The sequence below is a fragment of the Pteropus alecto genome, unplaced genomic scaffold (assembly GCF_000325575.1).
Source record: "Pteropus alecto unplaced genomic scaffold, ASM32557v1 scaffold25, whole genome shotgun sequence".
Classification (NCBI taxonomy): Eukaryota; Metazoa; Chordata; class Mammalia; order Chiroptera; family Pteropodidae; genus Pteropus; species Pteropus alecto.
This window is the reverse complement of record NW_006441955.1, coordinates 24,051,600-24,066,339: the sequence shown is the minus strand read 5'-3', so window position 1 is coordinate 24,066,339 and position 14,740 is coordinate 24,051,600. Positions and strand designations below refer to the sequence as shown.

Below are 14,740 nucleotides of genomic sequence, written 5' to 3'. Positions count from 1 at the left end.
AGGGCTCAAAGAAAGTTAATATTGCTTGATTTATAAAAAATTAATCTGTATATATTGCAAGGAACACAGGTCTTATATTAAACAAGGTTTTGACAATTCCAAACCTTTTTTAAAATTTAAAAACAATTAAATCAATGTAATACATCTATAGAGTTAAAAAGAAGTACGTTATTGAAAAACTTAGTGAAAAGTAGCAAAACCCTCACAGGCAAAACACATGTTTATTTAAATTGTTTTTTCTGGAAGTTATTGTCATTATAAATAATATACTTCTACTGATTTCTTAATTTTAACATTTATTTCTTACACCATTTCCCACTTCCTATTGTTGTAATCTACCGATAATATTATACTATTATTTTCCATTAAATAATTAATGCTCTTTCATGCATCCTGCTCCTGTTCTGTGATGACTCAATTTTCTCCTATCACTCTGAAGTATAACTAGAGTGTTAAGTGTTTTCTCTCATTTCCTGCATAGCTCCATTTCTTCCAGGTTTATTATTTTCTGTTGTTTATATTGCACCCTCTTTCATCCTAAAAGATTTCCTCAAATTTTTTTGGTAGACCAGATATACTTGTGAGTGAGACCATTTTGCTGAGAGACCTTTCAAATGTCAAATGTACTTCAGTTGGGTCTATCAGTTTCTCCGGAGGTAGGAATGATCTCCTGTCAGAGGGCAAGGTCTTGGCCATTGGTGCTGTGCACAGGGCAGGGCAGGGGACCATGGTCTGACAGCCTTGTGGGCAGGTCCTCAATCCACTTTTAGCCTATAGCTCACCTGGCCTGCTGTACTAGGTGTTATGGGCTGATTCGTGTCCTCAAAATTCATAGGTCAAAGTCCTCATTCCCAGTACCTCAGAATGTGACTGTATTTAGAGACAGGGTCTTTAAAGAGGTAATTAAGTTAAAATGAGGTCATATTGGTGGGCCCTAATTCAATATGACTGGTTCTTATAAGAAGAGGAGATTGGGACACAGATGACACAGAAGGAAGATTGTGTGAGGACTTAGAGAGAAGGCAGCCATCTCCAAGCCAAGCAGAGAGGTGTCAGAAGAAACCAATCCTGCTGACACCTTGATTTCAAACTTCTAAGCCTTCAAAACTATGAGCAATAGTTCTGCTGTTTAAGCCACCCAGTCTGTGATACTTTGGTATGGCAGCCCTAGCATAATAATATACTTGGTGTTTTTGCATCTTGAGTTTTCCCTGGTTAATTTCTATGGGGAAGAGCCCTCAAATTCTTCTTAGGGGAAACAGTGTTCTGTATGTGGGTATTGGGGGTGGGGGGAGCCAACTCTTTTGTATGCTAATTTTCCATAAATTTTAGTATTTAGCACCGAGCCTTATCTTTATGTTCTGCCATACTTGGTGCATCCAAATCCTGACCCTTTACAGGGCTTTGCTTTTTCCTTTGTTCATAACCTCCTTGTACACATTTTAAACTGCGACTTCCCTCTTCTCAGTTAAATGAATTACTTGTACCCCATCTGTCTTATGCCTTCCAAAGACTTATTGGACTCTTATTCATAGATGGCCTCTCTTGTTATCATTGTTCTTACGCTTAGTACATTTAAAAAAATTTCCTTTATCAATATGTTAGTAGGCTCTTGGGAGGGAGAGGAAATAAATATGATTGGGTCAGCTAGCCATTCTTAATCTGACTCAAATCTTTACTTAATGTTAAAAATTGGGAATAAAAGCCATTTTTGATAAACTACTTAAAAGCAGGACTGTAGTAATAGCAATGTCTTACTTCTGATTAAAAATATTATTTATATTTGGATCTTAAAGTCTATGATTTCATTTTATGGCCATATAGTTTGAGGATTTAAAATTGAATAAATAATAGTTATATCATGTTCAGCATGATTCTGAACCAAATTTGATCTCATTTATAAATAATATAATATAGTAGAAATTACGAAACAAATACTTAGAGCAGTTTTACTGTAATATGAATTGACTGTATTATAGCATTTTAATAATGTATATTATAGTACCAGGGATAAAGATGATATTCACCAAAGTATATTGATTAATAGGTTATTATCAAGTGGGTGGGATGCTCAGGACAGGGCAGTTTTCCTCATGTATCAGTATATTTTGGATATTTTGTTTTCATAAAATTGAATAGAGATTTTACAATGTGTAAATGTATGTGTTTTTGTCCTCCTGCTTTGCTCTGACCCCCAGAAATGGATATTTGGACCAAACTCTACCTAGCGAGGCATCAAATTCTCTGTTTAATTAAGCAGCTTCTAGACTTTGTTTCCTCTTCTGTATTACATGGCATTAAATAAGTCATTAGTGAATTTTGAGTTCCACTTCTTGACTGGTTGCCTTTTACAGGAATACGTGCCAACATTTTTTGCATAAACGGTTGCTAAAGAAGGTGTGTGCAATGGTGATAGTCATTATGAATTCCTTCTGAGAGAAATATTGTTTGATTTCATATTTACATTCTGTATAAGTCCTTGGCAAAATACTGCCTTTGCAAGTTAAAGTTAATTTAAAAAATTATATTTTCAAATGTTGTAGAAAAACAAATACGGCACTTTTCAACCTAAAATGGCAAACACTTCATTGTCTTACCCATTTTCAATGTGTTTACATAATATTTTTTTCATATTTTTAATATATAATCAATGTTAACACATTTTTCTTTCTTTTCTACTGTCATGCATGGATCAGGTACTGTCCTCTGGGTTCAGCATTTATTTACTCATTTGGTCCACCAACATTTCTATGAAGTAGGTACTATTTTCCCCATTTTACAGATGAAGAAGTTGAGGACTAGAGAGTTTAAGCATTTAACCTTACAGTTCTACACCTAGTAAAAGGCAGAGCCAGGACTTGCATCCAGGCAATTCGTTTCCATTCTACTATACTTCTTATTCCACGACTACCATACAACCCATGTCCCGCTCATTTTAATAGATGTTGTTCTCTACTTTGAATTGGCTTCCACAGTGATTGTTGGGCATGGGTTATTTCCAGTTTCCTTAAGAGTCATAGAGACCAGTGCAAAAAAGTTTCCTATTTTTTTTCTTCTTTTCTTTTCCTTCCTCCCTTTCCCCCTTGTTTTCTCTTTTCTCCTCCTCCTCCTCCTCCTCCTTCTCCTCCTCTTTTTTTTCCCTGTTTTTATTTTGCACTATTTCAGTAGAAACATGGTAGCTTGGGTAAACCAAAATTTGAATCTCTCTGAGCAAGTGATTTATTTAACCTTTCTGGGTCAGTAATATCCACCTGTTGTATTTTAGTAAGGATATGATACAATATCTGTTTTAAACTCCATTGGCTTGTGAGGCCTTTGTGAAATGCATACTTTAAGCACTGACCAAGGTCAGTTATTTATGGTTTTTAGGTTCACATGATATATAAGTTATAATCTGAGAAATGCCATATAATGAAAGTATGGCTATCAAACAGTATTAACAAATTCCACTATGTTTCTTCTTTCTATCCTCTACATTTATTTTGTTTTCAAATTTCAACATGAACACTTTGCCTATACTTTAAAGACAGATGTGTCCTGCTTAAGCCCAAGTACCTGAGTTACAGAGTTAAAGAAGCCACTAATTAATTCATAATTCTACAACATAGAACATGCTCTTCCATCTTCAAATTTACCACATTTTCAAGGTCCCCCAAGGCCACCATGAAGATTATTTGGATCACTAGGAACAAAGAACCTAAAGGTGACACTCAGCGGCCCTTTAAGCCTTTGAGAATCTCTGATGCTAATCTTCAGGGCTCCTAAATACAAAAGACAAATAAACCTGCTGTCACTTGCTGTCAGCAGAGAAAAGAAAAAAAGGAATCTAGAGCTCCTGCTTTTCAGGAGTATGTGATGAAAATGATTAATGTGCTCTGCAAAACCAGTGGGCAAGTCTCAAGTAGGGGTGCTAAAGATGCCAGCTGCATCTTTTGCAAGGGGGACCCTTATCTATGAATGAGACAGTCATCTGAAGCTTTCTTCCAAGGCGTACACATCGCTAGGAATCTCTGCCATACATGGCTTCTTCCTATTTAATCACTGATCTCTCTCATATTGGACCATCTTAAACCTTCCAAAGTCAAAGAACACATGACTTTCTCAGACCATGAGACTGTGGGATAATGCTGCACAGGTGGTTGAGACTGGAGAGCAAAATTAATAAACATGATTTTTACAGCATAGGAACACAGTATGTTCTCTCTTGTGCCTGCTGTGCTATGTTTTTGCCCAGACCTCCCAAGATTGTGAAAGCATGTCCGTCTAATACAGAGCAGCTGGAATAATAACCTGCCTCAAACAGTTTGTTGTACCTCTTCTCTGTTCAAATCTATGGCAGTTTGTTGTCCTAAGAAATCTAAAACTTGCCTCAGTCTAGAGATTCTAAGTACTTCTGACACTTCAATTGCATCAGTCCTAATCCTCGTTGCCTTAACAGCTCCAACATATTCCCTGGAGAGCTTCTTCAGTTTTGCATATGACTTCACATACCCTCTCTTCAGTTCATATGATGACTTCTTCCCTGACTCTTCATCAATCCAAACTTCTGTAATATACATCTTTAATTAATCAAACTCTACCTTCAAACACAACTATACAGCTTCACATGTAAGAGTAAGGACCTTATGACAGCATATTCCTAAATCTTACCTCTCATCTTTTGTGCTTACACATTTTTTTACAACTTACATTGTATACTTTGCTTTTACATATGTTATGAACATGAGAAACATGCCTACTGATTTTTCTTTAGGCAGTTTTGAGTAACTAAAAATGAGAAAAAATGAGTTTTCATTTAACATTTCTTTAATTGTAGGTCTGCTGGCAATGAATTCTCTCGGTTTTTATTTGTCTGAGGAAATCTTGATTTCTTCATTTTTGAAAGGTATTTTCACTAGGTACAGAATTCTTTGTTCACTCTTTTTCCATTTCAGCACTTTAAAGATGTTACTTTACAGTTTTTAGCTCTGCAAATTTTCTGACAAGAAGTGTGCTGTGATTCTTTTCTTTGTTCCTCTGTATACAATGTGTTTTTTTTTCTTTCTGCCTTCAGGATTTTCTTTTGTCTCCTGTTTGCAGCAGTTTGATTTTTATATGCTTAGATGTTTTGTTTGTTTTTGTATTTACGTTTACTGAGCTTCTTGTGTCTATGGTTTGGTGTCCATCCTTATTTTTAGAAAATTACTTCTTCAGTTTAAATTAAATTTAAATTCTTCTATCCTTTCTCTCTCCTCTCCCTTCTGGCATTCAAATAACATGTATGTTAGATCTTTTGATATGTTCAATTCTTTTCTTTTTTTCTTTTTTCGCTTCTGTTTTAGCTTGGGTAATTTCTAGTAAACGTTCCTAAAGTTCTCTGAGTCTTTCCTTGGCTGTGTTGAATAAAATTGTTTCATGATTTTTAGAAAAATAACATCATAAAACAACATGATATCAAGGAGGTATTTACAAGTTGCTATAGGAACACAAAGGACTAAGTTTTCAAGAGAGCGTGACATTTAAGTTAAGTCTTAAAGAATGAGTAGGGATACTCCAAGGGTAAAAAGTATGTAAAGTAACATCTTTTACAAAATCGCAGAGGTATAAAACTGTATTCTCTACTTATGAAAACATTACTATTTTAATAGAGTCAGAAAGAAAGAAGAATAGCCCTATGTTCATGCTCAAGAAATCTTCAGTCTACGGCTATGCTACCCCTAACATGCCTGATCCCATCTGATCTCAGAAGCTAAACAAGGTCAGGCCTGGTTAGTACTTAGATGGGAGACCACCTAGGAAGACCAAGTGCTGTAGGTGTAAAAAAAAAAAAAAAATTCATGTTATTCAAGAGATAACAGGGAAGCAATGAAAGATTTTAACCATTTGAATGACACGACGGTACATATCATCCATGAACCATGTGGATATATTTCCTGGAAAGGACTGGTTTGAAAATAGAGAAAACGATGAGTTATTATAGCAATACCAACAAGAAGGAATTGAGAGTCACTAAAAGAAAACTGTAGTAGCAGGAATAAGGAAGAAAGGACAACCTAGAAGTTAGGATGACGAGAACTTGGGTACTGATTGGACATGAGGGTATGAGAGAGAGGGCGGTCAAGGGTGACTGAGATTTTTGACATGGGCGCCTTAGGAGATGGTGTTGACATTTAGAAAGGTAAGGAATGTAGAAAAGAAGCAGGTTTGGAGAGAGCAGAAATTGTAAATCCTGTTTGGACAGGTTGTGTTAAATTGGCCATAGGACATTAAGCAGAGAGGACTCCATTCTCAGGGATTCTGATATATTATTTTTGAGCTCCTACAGAGAGTATGAAGAGAAGAGAGGAAGGTTACGAGAGAAACTGAGAAACAATGCAGTCTGAGAGGAGAAACAGAGCCCACGAAAGATAAGGAGAGGATGTACTTTTTAGGCAAGTGATTATCACATTACTTTGAACACACAAGTGGAATGTTATAACTGCTCATTCCAGCTTTACCACAGAGCAATGCTTTAATGGTGTCACTTAATGAGAGTGGGACTCCTGTTTATTTCTCATTTTATCCATGTCCCCTTTACTTTGGCTGATGTTGTACAACATTTCTAGTAAATATAACACCAAAATGCCAATGATTCTTTCAGAAAATCAAAGAGAAAAAAAAATCAAAGAGAAGAACCATAGGAATTGCCACATGCACCAGAGATCAAGTCAATAAAAAAAGGAAGACAAGTTTTTTATATCATTGAGTGCACTGAAATTTTCACTTACTAGCTTGGTTTTGCATCAAGTGCAGATAACGGTAGGCTCCCTTTCCCCAGTCACTAAAAAGCGAGCATTGTCAGAGCCTGCCTCAAACCACTTGCTTTCCCTCTTGATTTGAATTAAGTGAGTATGATAAGAGAAGGATGGAGTCTGAACCGTGTGGCAGTAGACTCTAAATCAAATTATTGTCATGTTCCCTAATTATTGTTCAGTGTCTGGAGTCTAAAGTGACATAAACCAGTGGTGCCCTCTTGAGTTTTAATGCAGCGCCAGAAGTCTGAGGCTGTAGTGGATGTGTTAAACACCGAAGCATGACTCTCACTGCTGTTTTTTCCATAGGAAACTGTGAAACATTTAAAAAATTTAATCATTAGCTAGTATGCGAATCCCTAGTAACTGAAACACATAGCTCTCGGTAGATTACAATACATTTGTCCCTACATTCTCTCACTTCAGCATCACAGATACTTAGTGAAATAGGTAATAATATGATTTATCCATTTCCAAAAATGAGAAAACGGAGGTTCAGAAGTTAAGTGATTAGGATATACATGTAGGAAGTGGCAGGGTTGAGAGTCAATCCCAGGCTTCCAAATTCCAAACCATAATCTTTTTCTTATATGACACTATTGCCAGTATGAAACCAAGACTGTGGATCTGTTTCATTACTGCAGCCTTTCTGAATAGGTGCATTCTATTGAGTGGGCATAAAAAAGAAGTGGCTAGTGCAGCATTAAGATGATCCAGTGAGATCCAGTCTCCTAGCTTTACAGATTACCTATTGCACAATATCCCCAGATAGGGACCTAAGAAGCGGCCCTGAAGAATAGCTGAAAATTCAGTCCATCAAAATATTTGGGACCTACAGAGATTCTAAAAACAAAAAACAAACAAAAATCTCTTCTCACACTGAACAAAACATGAAGAGAAAGTAGATGAGGCACAGAGAATCAATACTCTACAGACGTTCCACTTGCTCTGGTATTATTTGTTTTAGGCCTGTTATGGCAGATTCCCAGCATGCAAGCCTTCACCTTCTTTTCTTGCATTTGCGGCAGATACTGCTAGGCGACTAGACACTCTGATACAGCTCAAATTGCTCACCTACCTCAGCACAGCTTCTAAGAAGCTACTTGTCAAGTTGCGCATGTCAGATAAAATATTTTGGCATTCCAGTTTTAGGTCAATGATCTGAACTGCTTTGTGTTACATCACAGCACCATGAGCAGAGGTTTTGACCCAGCTTGAATCACAGAGCTCTCTGTTTCATTAGTCGTATGATCTTGGCCAAGTACTTGCAAGTCCCCCTATAGCCTCAGTTTCCTCATCTATAAAATGAGACTAATAATACCTTAAAGCACAGCATTATTGATACTAAACGAGATAATAAATATGAGTCGCTTAGCTCATTGCCAGGCACATAATAAGCACAGAGTAAATAGTGAACTTGCTATTGATGTTACATAATGCCCACATGAAAAGAGTGATTAATTTTAGAGGTGTGACAAGAATGCACTTACTAATATCCTTAAAGAATAAAAATTGGGTATGCACACATACATCATATTTAGTAATTTATATTTTGCTTAGAGAATGTCAAAATGTTTGGAAATCGTGGCTTCAGATTTTTGTCTATTGGCATTCAGGTGGCTAGAAGACTTCCCAGAGTTTCTTTTGCCCAATGCTACTTTTTGCATAAGTAACCCTGAGTCCTTATGTATCCAAAATGATTTGGTAGATACATTTTTTTTAAATCAAAGAGAGAATAGACTCAGAAATTCACTCTTAAACATTGGCATTTTGACATTAGTAAGTTAAATGTATTAAAAATGACTAAAAGTCATACTTTGGTTTTAGAATATTAAATCTAGGGATTTAGTAACAAACACAGTTTTGTTAAGGATTCTTTCTTTTTTGTTATTGCCGAGAATGCTGAAATTTAATAATTTTTTTTCCGTGAAGATGTGAAAAAAGGTGTGAGAAATCTTTGGTGTTTAATTTTGGTGTTTAAGTGCTTATAAAAGATTGGGCTAAGTTCTTGCATTTTCACGACTGTTACTGTGAAAGAGGAAATGGCATGCATTTCTCTCTGTGTTGTACAATTTTTGTTTTTAGAATTTTTTAAAGCACTTTTCTAAAAGTCTCTGTAAAATTTCAATGGAAACACATTTTAAAAAATCTAGTGGCGGTATTCAAGGTCTGATAACTGTCAGTGATAAAAAATGTATGAAGAGGATGGGTTGTTATTTTTGATTTATCAAAGGTAAGCACATGGTAACAGAGCATGCTGCATTAATAAGCATTAGGAATAAGAACAATAAACAAAAAAAAAATCAAAAGCAGATAAGAGAGGTCTAAAGGTTCAGATGAGCACATCCTTTCGTGGGGGCAGTTACAAGTCATTTCTCAGGGGGTCAAGCAGCCTGGGTTGGACAAATTAAACCATGTAATTCTGTCCTTTCAACACCACTTCTTTCTCCCAGGATGGATCAGAGCTCAATAACTAAAAATTTTACTCCCTTTCCTTCCATTATTCTCTAGTTTGCACACTATTTACAAAGTAGTAAATAATGGAAACTTTCATGTATCAAACATTTATTAAATGCTAGGCTCTTTAGACGAGTTATCTTTTTAAAATCCTAATAATCCTGTGGAGTAGGAGCTATTATTTCTATTTTATAGTGAAACTGACTCCAATGGAAGGTAAGCTTCTCCGATGTTATGTGGGTGGTGACAGAGTTTCCATTAGAACCCAGGGCTGGCTGGCTGACTTGAAAGTCCACATTTTTTTGCAACCATGCTTTTAAGCAGAGTCTCAAATGCCTAATTGGTAAGCAACGGTGAGAATAAAAATGAGCCCAACTGAGGGACCCCAGACAGAAAGGGACTTGCTAGCAGGCTTAAAAGTGCCATTGAATTAACTTCCAAACTTGTTGCTTTTGCTATCTCCTTTGACACCCCTTTTCCAAATAGCACCTTCAAGGCTATAAAATAGTCTTTCCTTGGAAATCTTTAGGCTTCAGGGAAAATTACAAGGTTGGACCCTGCCCCCTTTTGCTTAGCTAGACAGACTAGTTAGCCAACTCCTGGAAAAGCTACTTTAAAGTAATCCACATAAATATGTTCTTGGAAGGCTCTAAGTAATGCCAAGAAGGGCTCCTGGTCATGTGAGAACTATAGTTAAGAATAAAAACACATTATCATGAATTAGAGCCTATGTGGAATTCTGACTGCAAGAGAGAAGGTACTTACTGTATGAAAACATGTGAATAGAAAGAGAATTTGAATATTTATAGTCTCCCCGTGCCCACATCATCTCTTGTTCCACATAAGATCAAATTAGCAAGTAATGAAAAGTGGCATTCAGTCATGCATTAATGATTTTAAAAAAGGAATAAAAAAGCATAACTGGTAAAGGAAGGCTTTAGAAGGGAGTTGTAGAATAAAGTATGGCAGCCATTGTTAACTTCAAGACAGTAATGGGCAGCCAGAATAAGCCCAGAAGAACTTGAATGGTTAAGGAGGCACTGGGCTGTTTTGAAGCAACGCTCAGCCAGGAGGAAGGGTTTTAGAGCTTGGAGCCCAGGCTGCTGGCTGTGCACCACTTGGCAGGCTCACCACACTGTACTGGGTTGGAGGCTAGAGGCTGGTATCTCACTCCTTGCACAAGGGAAGTAAAACGGTCCTTCCATTCTCTGTGGCTTTCTAGAACAAGAAACTGTACTAAATGGGAGAATAACCAAGAGGAGGAATATCATTCAATATTTCTATCCCGTTCATCATTGTTTCTTCTGACAATCTTGACCCCTCTCTGAAGTTTTTAAACTCTAATGAAGTTGTAGTAGATTATTCATTAATCACACATGAAGCTGGAAAATAAATTGTAATCCAATTTCCTCCCAGTCTGTGTGCAATTTCTTCTACTTGGTGTGAAAGGTTACTCTGAGGAATCCTGTAGGGTTTTGAGGCTGCCTGAGAGTTTCTGAGAGAGTCAATGAGAGGGATGATTTGTTAGGGGCCCAAAGGTAGAATTTGCTTCCTTTCAGCTTTGAGATTTGGGGCTTAATCACTTTTCAGTGACTTCTGGGAAGAAGTGTCAGGCAGCCAAGCTCGCTGCTGGAATTCTCCACAGAGCTGGAGGTGAAGTGTGAAAACAAAAGCTGTGTACCTGCTGCTTGGGACAGGCGTGTGCAAGTGAAAACCAGCAGGGTGGGATCAGAGCCCTGAAGTAGGCATCTGCCTCATCCCTAGCCCCAGACTCTCAGCCAGCTGCTCCTCTCACATCCGCCTCAGTCGGCAAGGGCAGGAACATGCTGCTGAAAAAGTTTCCCCCAACAGCACAAGATGCTGTTTCTGGAAGAAAGCGATATGGGGAAATTATATGGCTTCCTCAAAGCAGATATAATTGCTATGTCACAACGACAGTAAATGCCATATTGGAAATGGCATGTACTGGCAGTGGCTTTAAAGTGTGTGTCTTTTTTCTTGGAGAAGAACATGGTTTTACTCTGAACTCTAAAACTTGTCTATTTTTCTTTAATATTTTATAGTGAATTTATCCTAAATGTTTTTGTCAAAGTGCTTTCTGAAACTACTTAAATGTTTACTACCTTTTAAAAGTAATAATTACTTCTGAAATAAAATACAATTTCCTTGTAATTCAAATACTTCTACTATAACAGGTTCTTATTTTAAACAATTCACATTTACGATTTTCATATTATACAAAAGGCAGTATAGTCCCATTTTGTCTTCAGATAGACAAATGTAAGAAGCCAAAATTAATATATCTCTTAAGCTTAATTGATACAGGAGATACAAAGATTATATGTGTGATAACAGACTAAGATGACAACAGAAGATTGTATTAATGTGAATAATTTAGGAGAGCCTATGACAGTATGTCTTACTTGTTTGAAGACAAAAATTAGAGAAAATAAAAGTAGTGTTTGTTTTCACTTTGAAAAAAACAATTTGCTAATATAATATTTCCTAAAAAATTTAGATTACTATATGTTTTAAAAGTAGATCTTACTAACACGTATATTCTTCTGACTATATTTGAAGTTGTGTATTGGAGAGGGAACAAGCTTTGGAGTTAGGCCTATCTCAGTTTGAAATCTGGCTTTATCACATACCATCTGATTTTAGAAAGGTCATTTAACCTCACCAAGCCTCAGCTTTCTTATCTGTAAAATGGATTTTTTGAATCAGGATGTAAATGAGCATCATTTCAATGAACCAAACATTTGGTAGCCTGACATTAACTGCAAATAGTACAGGTTGATTAAGGAGTATACATGACCACCTTTGATTGTTAAATGGAGCAGGATCCTTAAATTAAGATTACATGTATTAATCTTTAGAGATCCACATCTAACTAGTAAAGTATTACCACATTATTCAACCAGAAGACAAAAGAACCCTTTATAATATACATCACGAGTTCTTTGGTGAATAATTAGTTTTGGAACTAAAGGCCAGCAGAAAGTAACTGTAGTGTCTCAGCACTTCTGAAGTGTGATGATACTCTTCACAGACCACTAACATTTAACAATGAGGAGTGAAAGTTAAGGTGCATCAATTGTATTAATTAAGAAATAGAAAAAACACTAAGTCCTCTGCTTGGAAAATATATAACCTAAGAGTCAACATTAAATCACTCAGTAATTTATCAGCATTTTAGCCCCGTCTTTCATAATTCTTACTATTTAATGTAGAGAGGCAGACAATGAAGAAAACTAATTAGTCTACTAGAAGGTAACAAATGCCCAGGAAAATAATAAAGCAAGTAAAGAGGGTAGGGAGTGTGAGTGAAGGGACGTTACGATTTTGAATAGTGGGTCAAGTAAGATCTCAATGGGAAGGTAACACATGAAAAAGACCTGAAGGGGGTAAGAAGCATGCCATGTGGATATCAAGAGAGAGCATTCCAGACATAGGAAACAGCAAAATTGAGGCCATGTGGAGGAAATATGCTTGGAGAGGACAATGAATGAAGTGGAGTAACAAAAAGAAAAGGACGAGGCATGAGGTCAGAGAGGTAACAAGACACCACATTAAACATAGGGCCAGGTGGGTCGGGTTGTAAAGAATTTGGTTTTTACTTTGAGATGAGACACTCTGACACCAGTTGAAGGATTTGAACAGGGAAGTGATATATTCTATTAGATTTTTCAAACATATTTTTGGGGGCTGCTTCGTGGCTAGTTTGCAGTGGGGCAAGGCTGGAAGCAGAGAGACCATCTGGGAGGCTACTGTGATAATCCAGGAGAGAGATGGTGTGGCCTGGACTAGGATGGTACTCGTGGAGGTCCTGAGAAGCAGTGGGATTTTGGACATATTTTGAAGGAAAGAGCTAATCGGGTTTGTTGACAGATTGGACATGGAGTGCAAGGTTAGACAGAAGTCAAAGATTACAAAGCTTTGGCTTGAGCTACTAACAGAAGGATAGAGTTGCCATCAACTGAAATGAAGACCAGAGCAGAGCAGGGTTGAGAGTGTGTGGGTGGTGGGAGAACAAGAGGCAGGAGGTCAGTTTGTGCATATTATACTTGAGATGCTTATTAGACATCCAAACGGAGATGTAAAGTGGGCAGTTGGATATTGAAGTCCAGAATTCAAGGAAGAGGTTATACTTGGAGAAATAAAATTTGGGAGTCAGCAGTGTATAGAGAATTTATAGACATGTGGGCAAATAAGATCACCAAGGAAGTGAATACATCTTTGGTAGATATTCTTATTCTTAAACACTTATCCTTATCTATGGTCATTTCATCAGGACAGATTTCTAGGAGTGAAATTATTGGACCGAAAGGCATGTACAAGGCTCTGGATACATATTGCCAAACTGCTTTTCAAGGTGACAACAATTTATATTATCAGCCAACAATGAATCTTATACTTTAATCCCTTTTAATTTGACACATATAATAGTCTTATTTTTCATTTGATTTTTCTGATCATTAGCGAAGTAAAAAGCTTTTATAATGTTTTTGTTGATTATTTTTTTTTCTTCTGCGCACTGGCTGTTAACGTCCAGCTTAGAGTGTATCTGTTGGGGGTACTTTTAAAAAAAATTGTAATTTGCATAAATTATAGCTTTATTATTTTAATTTTTTATTATTCTTTTTTTTTAAATATAGGCTAAGGAACTACAAGCTAAGAAGAGAAATCGAATCGATGTCATTGTGTTCTTTCTGGTAACTTGTGAGTTGTCACATTCCAGGCCATTTTACATGCTTGGGCAAATAATGACAATGGTGATATTAAGATTTATAATAAGAAATACATATGTGATCGTTGCCACTGTTTCTGGAACAAAGTTCCAAAAACATTGGAATTTCCTAAGTGACAAAAATAGTAAAGGTGTCTTTTGTCATGTTAATGGAGACTTCTGGATCGCATCTAGGACAGGGACTGTTACCTGGGGAATCAACCATGTGATTAGAAGGATGGAATTTTCAGTTACATTACCGACTTTTCAAAGGAGAAGAGAGGGGCTGGATAATGAGTTTAATCACCAATGGCCAATGATTTAATCAATCACGCCTGTCTCATAAAGCCTCCATAAAAACCCAAAAGGAGAGAGGATACGAGAGCCTCTGGGTTGGTGAACACATGGAGATTTGGGGAGAGTGATGCACGCTCCCCTCCCTTTTCCCATACCTTGCCCTATGCATTTCTTCCATCTGTCTCTTCCTGAGTTATAGCCTTCTATAATAAACCAGTAAGCTAGTAAATAAAATATTCCTCTAAGTTCTGTGAACAAATTAATTTACTTTAGCAAATTAATCAAATCCAAGACAGGGTTCTTTGGAATCGCCAATAACCTGGGCTTGTGACTAGCTTCTGAAGTGGGGTGTTGGGGTGCAGATAGTCTTACAGAACTGAACTCTTAACCTGTGAGATCTGATAATACCTCCAGGCAGACAGAGTCAGACTTTAACTGAATTGTAGGACACCCAGCTGGTGTCAAAACATTGCTTATTGGTGTGGGG

At 36.8% G+C, this 14,740-nt stretch overlaps 1 protein-coding gene and 1 pseudogene across 3 annotated transcripts in view; one reads left to right on the top strand and one right to left on the bottom strand.

Moving 5' to 3' along the window:
• Positions 1-14,740, bottom strand: part of AK5 (adenylate kinase 5) — a 195,392-nt gene that overhangs the window by 111,921 nt on the left and 68,731 nt on the right. The gene's annotated exons all lie outside the window — the stretch shown is intronic.
• Positions 5,678-5,796, top strand: LOC112485852 (annotated as a pseudogene).